The 23,017-nt window shown below is 45.8% G+C and overlaps 1 pseudogene; it reads right to left on the bottom strand.

The window, feature by feature from the left end:
* The window catches only part of LOC119448763 (Down syndrome cell adhesion molecule-like protein Dscam2), a 190,503-nt pseudogene that overhangs the window by 63,908 nt on the left and 103,578 nt on the right, over window positions 1-23,017 (bottom strand).

Genomic DNA, 23,017 nt, shown 5'->3' with positions numbered 1-23,017 from the left:
CAGCCTATATATAGCATGTATACACACTCCAGCTAATACCAGCCACCGCCGTTAAACTCATTCTGGTGGCTGGTTTAAACGTGCCGCGTGCATCGTTTAGCGGATCATAATGGCTGCACTGTGAGTCATTACTCCACTTAGCGTTTGCATTTCCCTGATGGTGTCTGGCGAACTTGCGCGCCGCGTCGATATTCAGAGGGGAAAACGGGAGGTTCGATAGAAGTAGGGGCGCGTTTATTTGGCCTAACGTTTATACAAATTTCATGTTATCCTCTTACACAGTAATGACCATTTCTTGCAGATGGGATGTGGACTAGACTTGGCCATGGCGTATTCTGTGTGCTTTAAAGCAACTGTTTTTGCAGGTAAACAAAAACTCGCCACAGGCAACACAAGTAAGAACAAAGTTTATGACGTTTCGAGACCAGTACGGCTCCCTTGTTTACAGCTACGCGTTGTAATATGGTACCAAAACTGATCTATCTATTTATATGGTGTTTACAGCGCATACGGACTTAAGAGAACAAGGGGTAAGCAAACAGTGAAAAAGCACTCGTGGCGGCACGACAATAGGCTCAAGTGCCACCAAGGAAGATCGCCGCGCATATATTTGCACGCAAAATAGAACAGGCTGGCGAGCCCGGTAAAAGCGGCCGCGTTTACCTGTCGCTCCTCGGCACCGTCGCTAGCATGTCTGACCGTGGCAGGGGCGGCTTCCTCTTCGGCCCTACTCCACACACTTTTATTACGATAGCAATTATATGGACACTTACAAGCGGATTTCTGCCGTAGGCGTCGCCGTGGGGTTCCGTATAAAGTCCAAGGGCGATAAAATCGTCGCCGCACGCCGTATGTGCGAGTGAAAGCACGCGGGGAATGCGTGCTATCACGGAGAGCGAACGCACGGCGGAGAGCAAACGCTGCTTCCATCGCGCGAAATGTCGTGGGGGTATGGGAAAGAAGGAGGGAGGGCGGGGGGGGGGGGTGACGCTGTGCTGCGGCAGAAAATGCGTATCTTCCAACCGGGCACAGGGGGAACTGGCCACTCAATCTCCCACGCAAAAGGAGGAATGCGGAAAGGCAGCGCGGGAGGGAGAGGGGGCAGCTTCTACTTTGCCTACATCTGCGCTTGTACTTTGCGCCAGTACGGGCTGTCGGTGTTGTCGCGCGCACTGTATCTTGAAAGTGGTCTTCACACGGCTCTGACCTTTCTATGCACTGTGCATTCGCTGCTCAGTTTCCGTTGAAGCGATAGACCGCACGAACCTTCGCTCGCTGCGGCGGCTGCGCTTGCTGCCAGCAAGTGGTTGTCTGCAGTCAGTGGTTGTCTGCAGTGGTTGTCTGCAGTCATCGAGTGTGATCTATTCATGTTTGCTTGTGCACGCTGACACCATGCTTGTTAATTCAGTTAGTCAGCGAATGTGTCCAAGTTTATGTAGCCGATAAAACTACTATCCCTACTCCGAATAGCTCTCGACTAATTTGCTATCCCAATTGGTGCTTCGCCGGCGAAACTGCGACATTTTTTCAGAGCACCCTTTCACTGTCTGCATACCCCTATTTGTTTAGGTGTGTTTGCGCTGTGAACACCACAAAAATAAACCGCCACCAACTCTCCCAAGCATTTGCGCTGGATATGTATGGTATCTTCGGGTCATTGACGTCAATTTGCCTGAATGCAATGTGCACAAGCGAGAGAGAGGCTCTTTAATGGATACAAGTGACTTACTTCATCACGCCCACTAAATATTGTCCTGTAGAAGTTGTCACGATACCACTTCACCTTTAACTTTTCATTCCAACTGATCCGGCCAAATGCAAATAGTACTTCATGCCGTTGCAATCATCCCACGCCTATATTGTGCATAAGTTCCCGTGTTTTCTAACTGCACGAACGACAATCGAAGTGGTGCTCAGTATTCTAGCAATGAAAGGCGGACTAAACAAAAGATTGGCAGCGCAAAAAAAAAAGAAAGTGCTTTATAGCACCCCAGACATATTGAAGAAATTATGTGCCATCGCTTAATTTTTAAAGACGATAGTCTTTCTTGGGGAACTTCAACGCTGAAAATTTGGTCTGTCTGTCTGTCTGTCTGTTTGTCTGTCTGTCACCCGATTCAGCCACCCGGCCAAAGTTGGACCACTTGCTTACCGCCCACAGTACTTAAACTGGTACGGCTGTTCATACTTGTGAACGTTATCGATCACAAAGTAAATATTACGCATATCTGAGGCGCAACATCACTAGGTAAGTATTAGGAGGTGTGTTCCTTTAATAGAAATACATAGATACGTAACTCTAAAGACCCTAGTTTCTTAAGCTGCGCTGAAAATGCCATGCTATGCGCGCCGACGAACGACGTTCCCCGACTGCGCGCCGACGAGCGCCCTCTGCCATGGAGGAAGGAAACCCTCTGCACAAGCTCATGTTTCCCGATGTATTGCCAGATGGCGTCCATGTCTCACGCAGCGCCTCCTCAATTTTATCAATACCAGCCAGATGCGGCCGATTCAACATAAAGGAAGCGCTGTCTGAGGCAGGGCAAAACATAAATGGCCTGCTTGATGAAATAATGCGGTAAAATGAAATCTGTTCAAACAAACCTTCATGCCAGGACGGAAATGGTACGAGAACAGCATCACGGGTGGCCGCGGATCAGGCCAGCACACATGTAGTACGGGCGGCAGAAGACTATCGTCTTTCGACGACATTTGCAGCGAAGCACGCAGATACGCGGCAAATTTTTTCTGCTGCATTTGGCATTCGTATTTGCTTAAAAAAAACTGTCAGCCCTTCCACTGGGGTGAAGATGGAAGGACCAGCGAAGCTGTACTATGGTGGGAATTATGTATTTCCAAATATGGCTATTAAGATGTGATGGTGTAATTGGTTATTCGAACTATTAAAGAATGAAAAATATATATGATCTGGTGGTTCTCATTTATTTAGTGACCACAGGTACCATGGCCTTCACACATAGTCGCTACAGTACACCTCCATAGGGTGTACGGCAAAGGTTGGCTCGTTCTTCATAAACATGTCACAAACACCGCGCGCGTTCATTGCGAACGCGGACAAAACGCCACCGCTGTCGACAACATGCCGTTGTGCACGTTGTTTGTGTGACCGCACACAACCGCTGTCAAAACGCTGGCTACGTGACGGAACGGTTAAACGCCGTTGTCGACACTGTTAGGGGAGAGGCGGGCGAGAGCCCAGAGAGAGTCGGCGGCACAGGCGGCAGAGGCCGGCAGGGCTGCGCGCATGCACCGCAGTGGGAGAGCGGGCACGCACACGCAGTCTAGGGTGCCTAGATGCCATCCTCGCCCACCGCTCTCCTGCCACTGGGAAGTCGCGCTTGCTCTCCGCCGTGCGTTCGCTCCCCGTGAAAGCGCGCGTCCCTCGCCCTCGCGCGCTTTCACTCGCACAAACAGTATACGGCCAATGAGACTTTTTTTCTATTGCTGGACGCGACCATCGAAGAGTGAGCCCTTAACAGCTTCGCTGTAAAAATCAGAACTTCAACCACACTGCGCGTCACTGATTCCTTATGCCCCAAAAGCTCTTTACAAACCCACGCAAGGCGTCGTAAGCACCTATTCACCTTCTCCACTCATATCCCGGCTCTTGCTTTGTGCTGATAACCCTATGTGCAATAACGGGAACATAAGCACGGCTAAATGAAATATATCAATGGCAGGATCCCGGTAACACACATCACAAGATAAACGGAGTAGGTGTATATCTCTGAGCTCGAGGGGAGAACGAAGCGCCTATGTATATGACAGGTGATGAGTGCTCCTGCATTGGGAAACGACTGATTCCTTCTCTTATGCACGTTGCCATGACGGCGTGATATTTGCTTCGTTTTGTGTTTGTTGCAGCACGCTTCCGCTGGGGTCTAAATGACAGCCATCTTCCTTGCTGATGGGTCCATTTGCTGTGCCTTCACGGTGTTTGCTAGTGGATTTTGTGCCGAAGGTATTTATCGAATTGCCGTCATTCTCGTTAATGAGGCCTATATACACACATACCAAACTGGCTGCTCTGTTTGCTATGCGCAAGTAAGATTTACGCCGGTGCAGTGTAAGGTCATGTTTTCCTAAATATTAGTGCGTGGCCATAGGGTCATTTCTGTCACGCCTTTTGCTTGCTACTCGCTCTTTTTGTCCTTTTCATCAATCGTGTAAAAGCAATGAAGACGTTGAACCGAAGCAGGTTTCTCACAGTGTATATCTTAAGAAACAATGAAGACGTTATGAATCGTACTATGAAATTCAAACAATCAACAAGCTATCATCCACAAAGCTGCGAAATTATTAGCCAACCTCTTGGTAATCAATGTATCTTATCACAAAGCCAACTGAGGGAAACGAGATATCGGCATTAATTTATTTAATGCCGATACAGTTTTGTCTTTCTTTTCATTTTTCGACAAATGTTCACGTCAACACCATAGGAGGAGACCCGCAGTTGGGTGCTTCCTGGCTCTGCCGTTGCGCTGCTAAGCATGTGGTTTGGTTGCACCCTGCTCCTCCGGTTTCCTCCTCGCGCTCTCTTCGCAATCGCCGTCTTTCATCGCCCGCTCGGCTCCGCATTCGCTGCTCCCTCATTTTTCGCGGTGCTCGTTCGCTCGGTTACTCCGAGGCAAAACGCTGACGCCGACGCTTAACGAAGGAACGGGTGCCTGAGGCTGCGCTGTAAAAAGTACCGTAGCAAGTACGAAGCCTTGACAATCAATACGATTTTCTACGCTCCTGCTTCTTATCGGAGATAATGTTGCCTCTATGGTCGCTGTCATACCAATTTATTTTCTTATTCTCAGGATGGGCTGTAATTCTACGCTTTCAGAAAAGAACAATTTCGAGAGCAAAGTAAAAAAAAAAAACTTACAGATGTCTGGAGGTGACAGTTTGACACTTACGAATCCAGCAGATTCATGAAAATCTTTTCTGACCAAAATTCAAAGCAACGTCTTTCTCGAACGCACTTTGTTTCTTACACGTAATTTTCTTCTGTTGTTGCCGTGTGCTGATCGCCTTACGGCCATTCTGTGCATCTCGGGGCGTTGAGAAGTGCACCACATATTCGCGAAGGTTCCTCCCGCTGAATTTTTAAGGCTGTGATTTTTTCAATGGCGTTCATCCCTAAATGACGCGCACATACAACCAAGACTCGCGCAATTCTGAGATGAAAACATGGCGTTACGAAGAGGTGGTTGTTGTTGAAGAAGATTCTGTGATTCCTGCTTGATTGCAGCGCTGTCCTCCCTAGATAAGCTAACATTGTGCTTGCTGCCTTAAATCGAGCACGATGGTATAACAAGAGTAACAAGAGCATGATAGAAAAAGAAAGTGTAACAAGGTATGGCAAACTGATGCCACACCCAAAGTTGCGATAGTATGTGCAACTCTCTTGAACAGAAAGACATCATACCAAAACTGCGCAAGTTGCATTACGCCACCAAAGTATCTCGAACGCATTATGTCGGCAAAGCTGAAACGTGCTCGTAATCAAACAAAAGAAAATTTGCATTAGTAAAAAAAAACATCGAGACATAATCAAACACTTTTTCAAAATCCCAACGCCGTTACACGTGTTTCATGATGGTAAGTAATTATTACGTGCTTTGTGAAAGCCTGCGCTTAATGACATCAAGAACAATTTTTTTACAGCGAAGCTGGTAAGGGCTCACTCTTCGATGGTCGCATCCGGCAATAGAAAAAAAAAAACTCTTGTTGGCCGTATGCTGTATGTGCGAGTAAAAGCGCGCGGCGGCGCGATTTCGTGATGAATCCTGCTGGGCACGCGGCAGAACAAAGGCCGTTTCACATGGTGCGATTTTGCACTGCGATTATCGCACCGGAAGTGCGATTTCCATCGCATGCGACGAAAATCGCAGTCGCAGGGCCGATTCTGCGATTTTCGGCTGCGACCAACCGGTTGGTCGCAGCGTCGCAACGTCGCAGCAATCGCTGCGATTTTTCCGTCGAAATTGCGCCGAGAGGTATTTCGTGGTCTGTTTTGGAAAATGGCGGCGGTCGCTCAACGCAACGTTTATAGATACGTTTTTGTCTATAAATATTGGATCAACAAGCCTCGAACAGCGCAACTAATTGAGTGGAGGCTTGGATTGCGCAATCGGTACGTAACATCAGCCCCGACACGCGAACAGTGCAGATAAAAACTCGTAGGTCAGGTTCGGTTCTGTGATTTCTATGAGTTTGTTGACACGCTACGTTGCTAATCTGGCGACGCTGTTTTTTAGGTTGGCTTCCAGTGCTGATAGTACGTACTTTTGCGTGATTTTTCGTTATTCACACGTGCTGCGAGTTGGTAAATACTACAGGTGTCCCTCACGGGAAGGCATGGCCTTCGGATTTCGTCCCAATTTTCTGGTTCTGGAGACAACTCGCGATATGCGAAAACGCCACAGTTTTATCGCGGTATGCTTTTACGGACGGAACAGTTTAAAGAATATGCAACTACGGACAAAGGCTGTGGTCATTAGGTCACGCTATACGCGCGACCATTTAGTTGCAGTCGGTTGGTTAGGGCTTTCATGCGCATTTTCCCCAATGAATTATCTCATTTCAATGTTCTGTTACTTCCGCTGCGAGACGCAAAGCGAACGTGCAAACTAGATATCGAAATGAATGTTCTACAATAGCATATTTCATGCTTTGACTGGGAATAAACAGTGTTGCCAATTTGTTTTCGAAGCAATATTTAAAGTTTTTTTCTCATTTTCCTCATGCATCATTGTTCTCCTGAATAAAAAAAAAAACCATAAACCTTCAGTGTGTTGCAGACTTTGTATCCTTACTGCATCTGTATTAACCCTCACATTAAAAGGTAATTGCACATTTCGCTTACTTCAGCGCATCGAATTACTTTTGTTTATGCTGGTTGTAACATATCGCAGTACTCTAAGAAACTACTTAGCCATAAACATCCTTGCCGTTTCTTGCTTCTCTGTCTTTACTTCCTGTAAAACACATGCAATAATGCGAAAAGCAGGCCAACATCTGGTTTGTATAAGTAGTAGGTAACACAATAAACAAAAGCAGATCAAAATTGTGCAGTTAAGTCAGCCGGTTTCATTCCTTCGTGTGAATGATAGTATCTTTTCAAGTATGAGTGGGTCTTGCATGTCCACAGCTCATAAAGTGTGCAGACTCATCACGAGGCGTAGGTATTGCCCATCAAGATGGAGGCAATGTTGCTAATGAGTCTGCACTTGCATGTATTACTGCATAAACTCGTATAACCATATCCCATCATTACTTAGTCGAGCTTGCTAAGAGTCATATGCACCAAAATTCTACTTATCCGATCTTGCTCTGACTCATATTCACCAAAATTATACTCGGCGGAGCTTGATCTGACTAATATTCACAAAGATTCTACTCAGGCAAGCTTGCACCAAGTCATATTCACCAAATATCTACTTAGCCAAGCTTGCTCTGACTTATATTCATCAAAATTCTACTCAGGTGAGCTTGCACTGAGTCATATATTCACCAAAAATCTACTTGCCGAGCTTGCTTTGACTCATATTCACTAAAATTATACTTGGATGAGCTTTCCCTGACTACCACATGACAATATACAGTAAAAGTTTACTCAACTGAGCTTGCTCTTACTCGTATTCACCAAAATTCTACTCAGTCAGGCTCAAACGAACTCAGACTCACGGTTAGTTCGAAGTCTTAGTGAGCCGACGTTTGAGTGAGTTCACCGTGCTATGTATACATTACATTATGTGACCTGTACGGTGAATAAGCAAACATTGTCTATGAGTACGTGTTGCATCGGGTGAAATAAGGACAACTGTAAACACTGCAGTTAGTTTTCTAGAGTTTAACTGACCGTTGCGAGAAAGCTTCGCCTCATGTCGATTCAAGCAAGTGCATTGGATCTGCATCATATTTTTTGCCGATCCTGCTGGCTGTCCTGGCCATTACTGGGTGGCCACATGCCCTTATAAAAATGACTATTGAAATGCTGTTGGCATATTGTTGAGGAATTGTTGACACAATATCCTTTCAATAGTGTCTCAATAGTTATTGAACGTACACAATAATACCTCAACAATAAAGTTGTTGAGCACTTCACAACAGTAAAGTCATTGACTAATTGTTGTTGACATATTGTTGAATAATGTTGAGTACTATTGAGAATTGTTGAGCAATATTGACATTGAATATATGTCTGAAACACACACGCATAGACGTGTATGTGTTTTACACATATATATTGTTTTATTGTTCACTTAACCACCACTAAATATATAGAGTGTCACATAACTTGAACCAAAGGCCTATCTCTCGAGTCGTAACTGGGGGAGCTTGTGGCAAGACGACGCTGTCGCAGGCGTTCCCCTTCGTTTGCCCTAAATTCAGGGTCGACGGCTCTTCGCTGACGTTTCGCCTGGGCTTCGGAAGCCGTCACGCTAGAATCAGCATGCTAGAATCGGACAAGCTTCGCTTACTAGAATCGGACGACAAGCTTTGCTTACGTAAGATGCTTACGGCGACAAGCTTTGCTTTCAGATATATGTTCAATGTCAATATTGTTCAACAATTCTCAATAATACTCAACATTATTCAACAATATGTCAATAACAATTAGTCAATGACTTTACTGTTGTGAAGCGCTCAACAACTTTATTGTTGAGGTATTGTTGTGTACGTTCAATAACTATTGAGGCATTATTAAAAGGATATTGTGTCAATAATTCCTCAACAATATGCCAACAACATATCAATACTCATTTTTATAAGAGACTCCATTTTCTCGACAGAGGAAGAGCTGTTGATTTTGTCTCTTTGGGTCCCACGTATGACAGGGGCAGTTCAAAGAAGCGTTACAGGTCCCCGTGCCCACAGGGGATATGTGACATTGAGCTTGGCCCCTTTCTGCACTGCCTCCAAGATCGGCCCACATGAAAGGGGTGCCATTGATCTTGGACCCTTTCTGCACTGCCTCCAGGATCGGCCCACTTTATCTGCCCCTGTATCTATCTGCCTTTTGAACGTCGCTATTAGAAATGACAAATAAAACTTCAGCGTAATAGAAGTTACAGCTTGTCAAGAAACATTGGGAAGAACTCGCAAGCAATATTTTTTTGTAATTTGTTTGGAGAGTAACTAGCATGTTTAGTAAAGGGTTTGTGCCAGAGACTCCATTTTTTCAAGTTTGACTGGTTGCTCGGATGATCTCGTTTTGTTCTCGCAACTTGTCATAGTGGTTTTTTATGTGTGGCAAAGCCAGTGTCAAGCAGACACCATTTACTATTTTATTTGCTCATATGTTTTGTTTATATCAAGTACAATGCATTGCATGTACATTTTGTACATTTCAACACAAAGTTGAATAAATGACTGTAGTGCAATATATTAAAAAAAAGATGCTTGCATCACTGCACGTATAACAATCAGAACATGATACAAACACATGCACATAGGATGCACACAAATGATAAATACATAAACAGATGGAATCAGCTAGCCACCACCTATTGAAAAGAAAGCACAGGACTACGTATATTCCCCTTGCCAGGTACATGGGCTATAGGAGAAACACACGTTCAACCTAGCAGTTACCTCGAGGTAGCAGCTATGGACGCTTTTGCATTCGCAGCTGGCCACTCAACCACTCAAGTGTGTTCAGTGTGCACTTGTACTTAGGCACACTTTTTATTGTTTATATCTCAAAAATTTAATGTGCCTCCTCAAAATTTTGAGAATGTTTGGATTCTGAGGCTTGCAAAGGTAAATAATTTTATTCCATTTTCGTTCAAGGTGAAGGCTCATACAAAAGATTAGAGATATTGTCAGTGCCCCTCACTTTCTCTCAGAACATAAGTAGTCTGTTATTGAGATTCTAGCAGCTTTTCAACAGCAAGAAAGGGAATCAGCTTCCCCTGTTTTCAGCATTGGGTTAATGCAGGCAATTCAGGGAGGCATAAAGTTTGCTAATACAATCGGTTCGGGAATACCAGATTAGACTGTACCTTGGCACTTTCCTTGCACTTTCTTATTTTAGTCAAATAACCTAGTTTGAAATGGCTCCAGTTAGCATGATCTAACATTGGTGTAATATAGGTTAAGTACATGACTAGCTTAAGAGACTGGAATGCTGGCTTTCATTTCCAGGAAAGGAATCATAGCACCTGCTCCAGTTGCATATGTTTTTGGTTATCAGGGGTATTCAGCCTCACTTTAAGGATAACGTGCTGAAGCAGGTAGAAGCACACGCATGCCATTAGCGGATAGTTTCGATAGCTTCTTACCTTACACTTGCCACCATGAATACAAAATTTTAGCGTTCGATTTTGTTATTAAACAAACAAACGTACTCCTAACAAGGTATTTTAATGTTAGCCGTGGGGCTACGCGGCTGCGCTACGTACTGCAGCATATTGACTTAAGCTTCTTGACACAGATTCACAGCACACTTAACAGCGCAAGAAACAGGACGAGAAAATAGACGACGCCCATGTCTGCCAGAATGATACGATACTAGGTACACAATTGACTGCAGCTCCTAAAAAAATGTGGTGTCGGCTCTTACGCCTTTCGAAATATTCAGAGAGCACTTGTATGAATAATTACAGCACAGGCGCCGAGACAGACGAGCCAGGCTGGCGCTAAGATAAACGTTCACAACACAAATTCCACTGGACGTTCAGTAATTACACACAGATTATTTGCGGCTTTGTTCAGGGGCAGACGTGAGCTTTTGGGTTGGTGCTTGCTGCTAAGTTTGGTGCAAGAATATTGCTATGAGCAGGAACCGCTAATGCGCAATCACGAGCAATACACACACATCCGTTTTTCAGAAGCTGACGTTAAGCACGGGTAGCGCGAGGGTCTCTGCGTTGACATGACGACTTCGCTGCAGCCGAATTCCGAATATTGCATATGCGATGACAACAGCTATAGGGGCTTGTTGATAGGTCCTCTTGTAATTTGTTTAACCGCAGGAAGAACGACACAGGCATAAAACACACACGAGACAGCACACAACGCCGAACGACCACCTGCTAACAGCTGTTTACGTCCGCCATTTCTCCTCGTATTGAACTTCACAAACCGCTGTTGCGCACTCCAAAACAAATTAAACTTTAAAGCGTTTTTAAATTACAAAACGCACGTATTATTTGGTCCTAATAAATAGAGGTCAATTATATTATAACGCGCACGTCTTTTTCATTACATTAAACGAATTTATGCGGCGTGTGCGACAAAATCTGGCAGCAAGCGACCCTGGGCGTCGCATCAGTCGCATTGTTGACATCGCACCATGTGAAACGGCCGTTGCGAATTTCGCATCTGCGAAAATCGCATCTGCGAAAATCGCAGTGCAAAATCGTACCATGTGAAACAGCCTTAACGCGCGCGTCCCACCCTCGGCGCGTCAATCGCGCCTGAAATCGCGCCATGCGGTTTCGGCTTAACAGTGTCGACAACGGCGTTCAGCCGTTCCGTCCCGTAGTCCCCCGACACGGATGCCGGACCGGGGACTGACAAGGAGGGAGAGATCCCTCCTGCTACGCCTACGAATTGAGTGCTGCTGGACAGTCGCCCGGAGCTTCCGCCTGGGTAGAACTGACTCACCAGCCTGCACACAGTGCGGGGCAGACGAAACACTGGAGCACCTCCTATGTTTCTGCCCCGCACTCAACCAACACCGAGCCACCATGGTGGCTCAACTACGCCGCATGGGCCTGCCTTCAGCCTCCAGCACGGACCTGCTCTTCCCAGCCCGCAGTTCCAGCAGGGTATTCAAGGTCGTACTCTGCTACCTTGCCGTTTCGATGCTGGCTGACCGACTGTAAGGGCACCCTGCCCGAGACGATGACGACTACCCTCTCCCTCCCCTTCTTCCACTTTTCCTACTTTCTATCCCCCTTTCCCCGCCCCTCAGATCCTGAGCTGTGCTCCCTATAAGGGCTGCAGAAACATGCATCTTTTCTCTTTTCCTCAACCTCTACAACTTAGGGTGCCTACATACAACGCCGTTTTATGTAGGCACCCTACTACTACTACTTCTACTTCCGTCCCGTAGCCAGCGTTTTGCCAGCGATTGTTTGCGGTCACACAAACAACGCGCACAACGGTTGTCGACGGCGGCGGCGTTTTATCCGCGTTCGCACCGTACACGCGCGGCGTTGGTGACGTGTTTGTGAAGAACGTGCCAACCTTTGCTGTACAGCCTATGGCGGTGTACCGTAGCGACCATAAGGGCATGGTCCCTGTGGTCACTAAATAAATGAAAACCACCGGATCATATATTTCTCATTCTTTAATAGTTCACATAACCAATATCATCATCACATCGTAATAGTCATAATTGGAAATACATAATTCCCGCCATAGTACACCTTCGTTTGTCTTCCATCTCCACCCAAGTGGAAGGGCTGACAGTTTTTTTAAATAAAGCACTGAGAATGTGTGGGTTAAACCCGCGCGTGAGAACTGTATTATCATGAGGCATACACTATTGCGTACGTGGCAAAGTTATAATGAATTGGCGGTGTGGATACTTAAAAAAAAACGCTTAGTAGAAAATTCAGGTAACAACTTCCTTGCAACAACAGCAGACGTTAGCGGCAGGTGGCGTTAGCAGACGGTGGCGGTAGTAACTTCCATGCCTTAGGGACCAACGCGCTCGCGGTCATATAGCTACCTGCCTAGAATAAAAAGTTCTTATCTTTGTGCACGGAAGGCAACCCTTGCAAACGGAGCTCATTACGCTGATTGCCGCCAGTGCTGCACGCTTCCTAACATCGTTTTCCGAGATTCTCAGCGCAAGCGCTTTTTTTTCTTATTCGTTTAAGAAAAGCAGTTTTAATACTGCGCGGCCGCCGCGCACCACTTTAAATTCAATTGCCTCGCGCATGTGAAACCGCGGGGTTTGCAGTACACACTTGCAAGAGTGGTAAGAAAAGGCCCACGAAATACTATATTCAAACCTAATTACCACTGCATGATAACTCGGTTTTTGCCTAAGTCCTGCGAAACAAATTATACATACATTCACTGTATTACTTTTCGTGTTTCTAAAGTTCAACAAAGGGAAAGAAAAAAGGACGAAAGCGGTAACCCAGGCTCGAACACGATCCAACTAATATTTACGGCTTTCATACGCTGCTTGCGTATTTGAAAGAATCTTGTCCAGACGTGTTTGCTTACTCTTTGCACCACGACACCTAATTCAGTCGGCACAAAAAAAAAAAAAGATAATCAGGAACACTGGCCAAGTTTACATGTGTTATTTCCAAATCTCTGTTTAAACTTGCACAAGGAAATAGGTTGTGGAATAGCGGAGACCAAAATGGCTCAGAAACTAAACTACCATCTTAAGCATTCGCACCTATGCTGCTGTGCTGTTCAGCAAACACTACGTCAGAGGTGGCTCAGTGTTTTCTCATACTAAATTTTCGCTTTGCAGGTAAAGTCGATAAATGTTCCGTAGTTATCATTGGGTTACATTGAATCATGACATTCCGTCTTTGTGTAAAATACTGCAAAAAAAAAACTAATATGAATTGTCAACATTGTGATGCTGGATGAATAGCTAAAATGATTACGGTAGTACGGGCTATTACAGTGAGTTATATTTTTATGAGAACCCACAATAAAAACTAGACGCTATAGTCATCTTGTTTTTATTCTCTGAATTGACAATATGTTACAGGATACATGCACTCTGGGCGGCGTAGCTTCCTTAAATTTTTCACAGCTTCAGCGTAATGAAGCATAGTCAATAGGCACAAGAATAATCCGAAATACTTTTCAGAAATACTCTTTTTTGGTAGCGAAATCACTAATTATGCTAATTATACTTTTAAGAAGCCGTTTCCGTACATGTTGGGCAATGCGTAAATTAGAAATAAAGGTTTTGAAAGGCCTATCTCCCTAGAAATGTTAAGCGTACCCACTTATGCGCAAATAAAAATCTTCCGTAGCGCTCCCTTTGTCGAGCACTAAAGTTCCTTACCCTTCGTTGACTGAAAAAAAGTTAAAAAGAAAGGGCAAACAGCAAAGAGCAGTGAGACAACGGCACAGGCATCAGTGTTCTTGCTTCTGACCCTTTCTCGGCCGAATTATTGCTCGGCCAGCAGCGTTAGCCTTCGTCAGCCTACACGCCTTCGCTTGTATTGTGTACCACGCACCAAAGAAATGTTGCTGCTGTAGCATGACGAAAACCAGCATAGCGATTGTTTCTTCGAGTGGAAGGAGAGGCAATTTGAACAAACTGGTGCGCCATCCAAAGTACAGAGCCTTCCTGCCAGATCCGTGTCTCTATAGCTATCTCTTTTAATATAAACTTGAGCGTGCTCTTCTCGCTTTTGGCTCTTTCCTCGTATTTAATTACGCTTACATGAAAGACGTCACTGCAAACTACCCGTCTTCTTTTACTCCTGCCTCAAGTCCACCTTTCGCAGCGGTAGGGTGTTTCGCCACACTGCAGGTTAGTGCTGTGACAGAGCAGAACATCAGCCCAACTGGCCGCATTTCCGCGGCTTGAACGTATCCGGGCGCAATATATATATATATATATATATATATATATATATATATATATAAACGCCCAGCGCATGCACTTCATTCTACTTACGCGCCAAGGAACTGTCGTTGTGAAAGCGCACCTGCCACCACGTCAGCCTCAGCCGAGCATTTGCGGCATTTCTCGACGCGGCTTTCAAAAAAGGCCGACTCACCGGCTAGAGGGTAAAGTGAAGACATTTTTCAGCACCAGGCTGCCCCGCCATCCCAGAACAACTTTTACCCGCTATCTTCTCCCCATAACTTAGCTTGTCGCCAGCAGTGGCTCCATTCTATGCCTTCCCTACCGTTGCTTCGGCCTGGCATTTTCGCGACTCGCGCTGGTGTAAGCGCTTTGGAGTCCTTAGCGCCCGACGGCACTTGGCTCTGGCTAGCGAACTATAAATCTGAGCTCTCAAGTGTGAACAACTAATCGTGGCTGTTTCGTGCGCGGTTCTCTTCTCGCTTAGCGCAAGGAAGCGGAGCGTGTTGTTTCGTGGTCTGGCAGAGCTGCATAATGCCGTTGCCGAGCGCTCGACCGGAAAAATGAGCAGAGCGCGAGTTCCTTTCACTGCGTAAGGAAGTTGCGCACATATTGTCAGAAGTGCAGTGGTCGCACTCTTGCCTCTGTTGCGTGTTTTCAAGCGTCCAGTCTAAGCGTGCAATAGCAGTTACGCAGTTAGGGCGCAACGTCAAATGTCTGGGGCATTCGCATCAATCAAGGCTTGTAATTTATAGGTTCTTTTTTTTAACTTGCTTAAGGTTCCGTGGCTTTCGCTATGGTCAAAGATCTGTGACAAAAAATGGCGAGTTTAATGCTGTGCAGTTTTCGAAGTTCCACAGACAATTAAAGTATTTGTAACTATCACTAATACGAAATGTGTTGAAGCGAATAGGTTTTTCGGTACTATTTCGCCTAATTTCGTGGTCCGTGGTCGGTGGTCGGCCTTACACCGCGGTCGCAAAGCCATCGATGCTAAGGGCGCGTGCGAGTTGCGGAACGCCAAAAGTAAATATATCAGATAAAAAAAACACCCTGATGCAAAACGTTCGCTACAATGATATGCGTTCTACATACGGCATTTGCAATGGTAAAAATATGTCTTCAAATTTAATTAAACAACCAGCTCGGCTCTTGCGGAAATATGCAATGGGCGACAATACGAAGGTAACGCACAGATTTGGTGTAGACGTGCTTTCGTCGCATTGTAACAGGTTAGTGATTGTAAGAGAGCAGCCAGACCTGCTTGTAGGTGCTGTCACGGGATAGCTTTGAGGCTTCTGATTGTTCAAACGCTGTGATGGAGGGCTCGGATAGGACAGCTCTTCGTTTCTCACGCCACGCCCTCCCAGCCCTTTGGCGAATGCAGAAGAGGGCTCCGATTCCACTACAGATGTACTAGTTAGCGGCTCTGTGCTAGAGGGAAGTACGTAATGAAACAGTTGCGTCATTACGTAAACCTGGAGTAATAAGACTTTTACAATATCCGCTGTCTTTTAGTTCATCCCACACCTTACCGCAATCGGTATTTATTTATTTATTCGCTCGAGTTAGCAGGACCTTTGGTGACGCCCCACCCTATATAGCCTTCACCGGGGGTGATATAGGAAACCATTAAAGAACAATTCCAATCGTACAGAAGTATTTATTTCGCCTTCGTGTGGTTCGCATGGAAAAATCACCATTGGGGATGCATTCCAGAGTAACTAGGGTGCCGGGCAAAGAGGTTACATTTTAAAAACCAGTACAATCCTGGATGAAACTCGGTGATCAGACACTTACACACCTAATTATCTCGTAAAATAATATTAAGGACTGCGTAATTCAATGACACAGATGAAATGGTGACCTTTATTGCTTTTCTCTGTAGACATTCTATAAAGTGACAATTGGCTAAAGAAATAGCAAACAGAAAAACTATTGCATATAGACGGCGTATAGACGGATAATATAGAAAGAAAAACAGTTTAATGACTTTTGACAAGAGGAAATTTATAGAAAGGGAGTAGACAAAAAGAAATAGACACCTTATCAACTTTTGTCTGTAGACAGTCCTTAGACACAGAATGAACAAGAATAAATAGACTAGGTATCAACTTTGGTCTATAGGTAGTTTATAGAGCGGAAGTAGACAAAAAGAAACAAACATCTTATCGACTTTTTTCTATAGACCGACTATAGTATGGGAGCAGACAAAAAGAAATTAAAATCTTATTAACTTTTGTCTATAGACAGTCTATTGACAATGAATGGACAAGAATAAATAGAGACTGTATCGACTGTTTTCTATAGGTAGTCTATAGAGAGGAAGTATACAAAAAGAAACAAGCTTCTTATCGAATTTTTTTTCTATAGACTGACTATAGAATGTGAGTAGACAAAAAAAAAACAAAAATCATATCAACTTTTGTCTATAGACAGTCTATAGATTTTGTATCCACAAAAGAACAAATCTATAGAAAAGCGAAGTCGTCTACAAGAAGTCTATAGACATTCTATAGACAGTCTAAGCTCATTTTTGTAAGGGTTAACAAACCCTTCTTAAATGTCCTCACCACAACAACTATACCTCTTCAAGTGCATCACTCATTTAATAAAGCAAATAGCTTTCTTGAAACAATTAGAGAAGGCAGTTGAGATAGTTTGTGCTTATTACGTACTTCATACATCATTAACTAGCGCGAAGAAGGCATCGGAAGACAGCGCGAAGCACACGGGACAGAACATCAATGTAAGCGAATAGCCTAACGGTTCTAGAAACGTTCGGTTATTCGTCTACATTGACAATTATCATCGATTTCTCGACCTGTGTCACAGTAAAGAGTTATGCAACATCGACAGGACTTATCATATTGGCATCGGAAGGCTGTGAAAACGATACTGCGCTTCTTACGATCGGCCTTTGTGATCGTCCTTTTTGTTCTTTTTTTATCTTTTTCTCCCGCTCTCTTTGTTCTCTTTCCAACTTCAATTTCTCCCACCCAAGTGCAGGATAGCGTATCGGAAACTCTCATCTGGTTAACCTATCTGCCCCCCCCCCCTCCTCTCTCTCTTATCATCGATGGTTTCTGCGCAATCCTTTAATGATTTTATTTGGCGTTGTGAGCGCCTGAATAGCGGCACTTAGTTTCATCGTAGGGAACATTCTACCCCTCGTGCTAAGCACCCAAGCACCACACATCCAGCCGGCTGCAGAAGTTGGTTGTACAGAGACTCCGCAGTACTATTTCATCGCCTACGGGCCTTGGCCCGTAGATGGAGCTTGGAGACCACTGTTCTTTTCAGCCGCCGAAGTGCGCAGTGCATTGCCACACGTCACAACGGCCGATACCGACACCGCTCCCCTAGCGTGATCTGCTATCATCGCCATTCCAACAGCAGGTTGGCGAAAATTGGGCGTGTGAGTAGGTACAGACAAGCATAAAATGACGCGCATGCGCAATGTGGTGTCTCAACAGAAGGCGTTTGCTTCGTTAAAGGACGCACAAAGGCAGGAGTGGCACGCGTTCGCAGATCCCGTGATGTTCGCGCCTGTACGTTCGTAAGCACTTAAACGAGCGAAAATGAGGGGGGAAAAAGCGAGATTCTCAGATAAGCGCCTGTGCAGTCAGAACCGATTCAACTCTTCTTCTGGCAAACAAAACAAAAAAGAAAAGGAAGAGCTAAGGTTCTCTTGTTTTCCGTCAGCTAATTTGCTCTTCAAAGCAGGCGGCAACAGCCTAGATTTTTTTTTCTTTTTTTTTTTTGCTGATTAACGATCGCCAAGTGTAGAATCACCAGAGTCAGTTGCTGTCCTAACTGCCGCATGAAACACAGCGCCCGGTAGTTTGAAAAATAGCCTTGCGTACACGTTGGAAACAGAAACACCCGGCGATAATTTATCCGGGATGGAGCGGCGAGGACGTGCGAGGCACAGCGCACGTCCGCTCGTTTCGCGCTGCTACGCAGTGTAGTAGGCACATAACTTATGCTCACGTGCTAAGGGTTGGATGCAAATAGATTAGGCAATGAAGAAAAAAAGAAATTGATGAGAAAATAAGTTATACAGGGTTTTTTCAGAAGGTTTATCAGGCAGAAACTTTAACATAATGGTTTGTTTCTGTGTACTTTGGAAAGCACCTGAAATGTGAAGCCGGTTTTCATCGGCAAGCAACACAGCATTAAAGGAAAATATAAGGGAAACAACACGTCTCTTAATTTAAAGTAGTAAACCCAGTATACGTGCTATACGTACGCGCGATCAGCGCTCAACCCCCAGATAAGATCATATATATTCTTACAGATTCCTAGCAAGCATGTCGAAACTACGCACAAGGGCAGGTTTCCCCGATGGCTTATAAAATGCTACGCAAGAATCAACCTATCCCACTAGTTCACCTAGTCTGGACACCTGGGAATGCGTCTCTCCCTGGCAATGAGCGCGTTCATGCGACAGCCCGAGGCCTCACCCTCCAGGCGCCGGTGGAAGGCCAGTCCAACCCAGACAAGGTGGAAACGATACCGCTTATACATACGCGCATATACTCCGACACCACAGACTATCGATCCCGTAGATCATTTCCTCCACCACACGTGAAACTAAACCGTGCAGATGCAGCCGCTTGGCGCCAGCTCCAAACTAATACGTTCCCCAGCCTTGCTCTCCGTCACACTTTTTACCCTACCCAGTACCCCGACGAATGACCTTTCTGTGGAGGACACCCAAACCTCTACCATTCTACGTGGGAATGCTCCAAACCACCCGGCCTACCTAGAATACCCAACGCCTCCCCATTGCAGTAGGCCGCTCTTTCCAGCACAGCCTTCGACGACTAGCGATACCTTATCGACCGGGCCAGCCGGATAGCAGCAGCAAACGGGGCCCTGGACTGAGAGCTCCACCCTCTGGTACTTCATTACAAAACAATGAATAAAGTTTTCTACTACTACTATTACTTCCGATACAGAAAGCCAAATTACGGAGCCATCTTGAAAGTCCACTATCGTTGGGGCTATTTCAGATTTATGACTGTTAATCTAGCGAAAAAATACTGTTACCAATGTACAGTCATGCAAATTGCCCACCCGCATACAGCTTCATGTGATTTCCACGGACGTATTTGGTACAGCTGCTGGCCGCGTACCACTTGTTTCAGACCTAACACCAGAGCCTACCAACGTATTGTAGCAAAAAAAAAAAGTATTTGTGAACCAATAGTATCGTTTGTCGCAGTTCTGTACGAGTTCTGTACCGTCTTCGGCCACCTGTTGTTCCACCTGTTCGCATGCTGCGCAGGTCACAACCCCCAAACACTGCAGTTGTTCAATGGACGGGCACATCTCCATGACATGTCACCCGTTGCTCGCCTAGTGCAATATCACGTCTCGACCGGCTTCGCTATAGCTCTCAGTGCTTCGAGCATAGAAGTTGCACTCACCAGCCCTGACGTGGACATCACCGCTTACGACGGAGCCGACGGAGTTACGTGCACCACAGCGGTAGACCGCGGCGTGGATATCCTGCCGGAAATCCTCAGCACGGAAAGGCGAGAACACGAGCGCTCCGTCATGCTCTCGCACGTGACGCAGGCCAGGGATGTCTGGTGCGGGACCTTCGGAGCCGACGCGCCACCACCAGACCTCAGGATGGGGTACGCCTTGGGCCTCGCACGGCACCACTGCTTGAGACGAGTTGAGGAACTCCACTCTCTCCGGCGGCGCACGGGTGAAGACGGGACCACGTCGCTCCTCCCGGGCCGCCCTCACTGCATTCAAGAGGCCAGAGAACAAGAAGACGAATGAGAGGAGTTTATGTTATCAGTATATTTTCCTCATCTGCACGCATGTTCATTTTGGAACGCACTGCGGTCTCTGTTCTGTACGAGTTCTGTACCGAGTTCTGTACGTGTCAGAACTCGGTACACGCGTATACATTCCTATGTGAACACTGAACACATAATGACGGCTCATGTAGGCATTTTAGGGGCGAAGCTCCTTATAGCGGCACCCGTTCCGTCCCCGTCGTCGTAGTAGTAGTGTGTAACCAGTAGTGTGTAACCAGTCTGAGAAAAATTAGAAAAAAAAATTCTGAAGTTGTGTCCGTAGCGCGGAATCGAACCAGGGCCCCCTAACGCCGCGCGCTCGCTTCCGAGCGCGCGGCGTTAGCCCACTACGCCACGAAGCGGACATGGACACACGCACCACGATGGCAATAAATACCCAACATTAACGAAAGGCCGCGTTTCTAGCGCGTTACGGCCCGTGTAAGAAGCTGGTGTAAGACGCTGTGGCCTCTTCGCCTTACCTTCAACGCGTTTCGAACGCGCTGCCCAAAGCGGTGGCAAGTCAAGTTCAAGTCGAGGAGCGTTTATGAATACGGGGGGTATACTCTCTCAGCAGTCATATGATGGCGTCGGCAAACGCGGTGCACGTTCCGGCATGTGTAAATGGCTGCGTAAGACGCTGTGGCCGCTCCCCCTTACTAGAGAGTACTGCACGTTTCTAAGGCGTTTGTGCTAGCGTCCCCTTAAGCGGGAGATCCGATGATTCGCTCCGGAGCTTCGCCCACTCATCATCATTCACCCCGTGGATATGCTGTGATTTTTTTAGGCCACACCAACCTCTTAATGTAGGATCGCATTTTATTCAACGGATTCTTTGATTTATTTTGTTTTCCTTGATTCAGCTGCTCGTTGCGTGCCGCTGTGCGTGTCGGAATTCTTGGCCAATCCTTCAGAATGGGCATATGACACAAGAGGTGGAGAATCTGAATGATCTCATGCTCATGTCGTCTCTCTCCTTCTTTCACTCCACCATCCCCCTCCCCACGTGTAGGGTAGCAAACTGGACAAACTCTAGTTAGCTTCCCCACCTTTCCTTCCATCGCTCTCTCTCTTAAATGTAGCTAAATGTAGATCGTACTTGTGTGTGCATACACCTGTCATCACCATTTTTCCCTTGACAACAGAGAGAAGAGAGAGAGGAAAAGCAAAGAGAAGAAAGGTAAGGAGGTCAACCAGGCGAGCGTCCGGTTTGCTACCATGTACTGGGCTAAAGGGAAAGGGGGTAAAAGAAGGAGAGAAAGAAAGAATGAGCACTGCGCACACACGGGCGTCATGCATCGATTTCGAGCTCGTGACACAGCTGCGTAGACGTCTGACACTGTGCGTCCACCTGATTTTCTGTTTGTATTTCGGCGTAGCTTAGAAACGGTGTCGTGCTAAAGATAAAACAAATGGCAAGATATGAACGATGTGATGTTTGTGGTGGATAAGCGGAATTGTTCCATGAGATTATATGTTTCATACGATGAGAGTAAACATAATTGTACGCATCGCCGTTGGTTGTATAGCGGTAATTCATCTGTTCACTAAAACATCGCTTCACATATATTCTGACATTCACCTTGGATGAGAGTATGTATTTTTTTTTATTCTTGTTGCAGCTGCGTGAAAGTGAGAAGTGAGTAGCCACCTCCGTTATAGGTGACTAAATCTTTTGATCTTATGTTTATTCAAGATATATATATATATATATGGGCAGTATTGCGTGTTTGGAAAACCGTAATCGGGCGTTTGAGCACTATGGTTTATTCTGCACCTCATGGAAACACTATAAATTTTAGTGCCCGTTCAATCATGCTATAAAAGCATCGATAAGCTCTAGGTACCTTTATGCATTCCAGCCTTAAGCTTACACCCAGTCCTGCAGCGCTGGAAATGCAGAAACTTGCTAAGCCCTTGGGTTCAGGGATAGCCGGAGGAAAGTAAGCATGTCCGCAATAGAAATTAGTCAAAGGCAATTTGAGGCTTGGTGGCACAAAAGTAGAGAGAGCACATACAACGGAGGTGTACAAAAACAAAGTTCCCAACAATGATTCCGACAATTTTATACTGGGAAGTCTTCCCCCCCCCCCCTTTTTTTTTTGGGGGGGGGGGGGGGTTAAAGAAAAGATAAGTCAGATATTAAGCAGAAATTATAAAGATAGCTTGGTGGCGCGACCCACCACCGCGTTTCAAAGCAGGCGCTCCTAGCATCCATCCACCCTTTATGATTTTATCCTGAAACATACTATGTTATTTGTTGACGGGATATGCTTTGAAATGAACAAAAGTGCTTTATTAGGTCGACACGTTTTGTTATTCCTTGCAGTATTCGGTCAGTTGCTCAAGGTGATGTACGTATTACTAGATACGGCCATTCCATTAAAACATTTTTTTTTGGCTGCGACGCACGATGACGTCGCAGCCGTGTTAGGGAGACGGGAGAACTGTGGCGTGACGCGGCTGCTTTTGGTGAGCTCAAAGCGGCGGCATTCCTTGACAATGACGTCGATGGCGGACACATTGTTGAAGATCACCAAGTTGAACACGTCGTCCGCGATCCCTTTGAGAACGTGACCTACTTTGTGAACGTCGACCAGGTTCTCGTCGACTTTCCGGCAAAGAGTGAGCACGTCCTGTATGTATACGAGACGTA

Source organism: Dermacentor silvarum, chromosome 4 (genome assembly GCF_013339745.2).
Source record: "Dermacentor silvarum isolate Dsil-2018 chromosome 4, BIME_Dsil_1.4, whole genome shotgun sequence".
Lineage (NCBI taxonomy): Eukaryota > Metazoa > Arthropoda > Arachnida > Ixodida > Ixodidae > Dermacentor > Dermacentor silvarum.
Note: the sequence above shows the minus strand (reverse complement) of the source record. Positions and strands in the feature narration are given on the sequence as shown.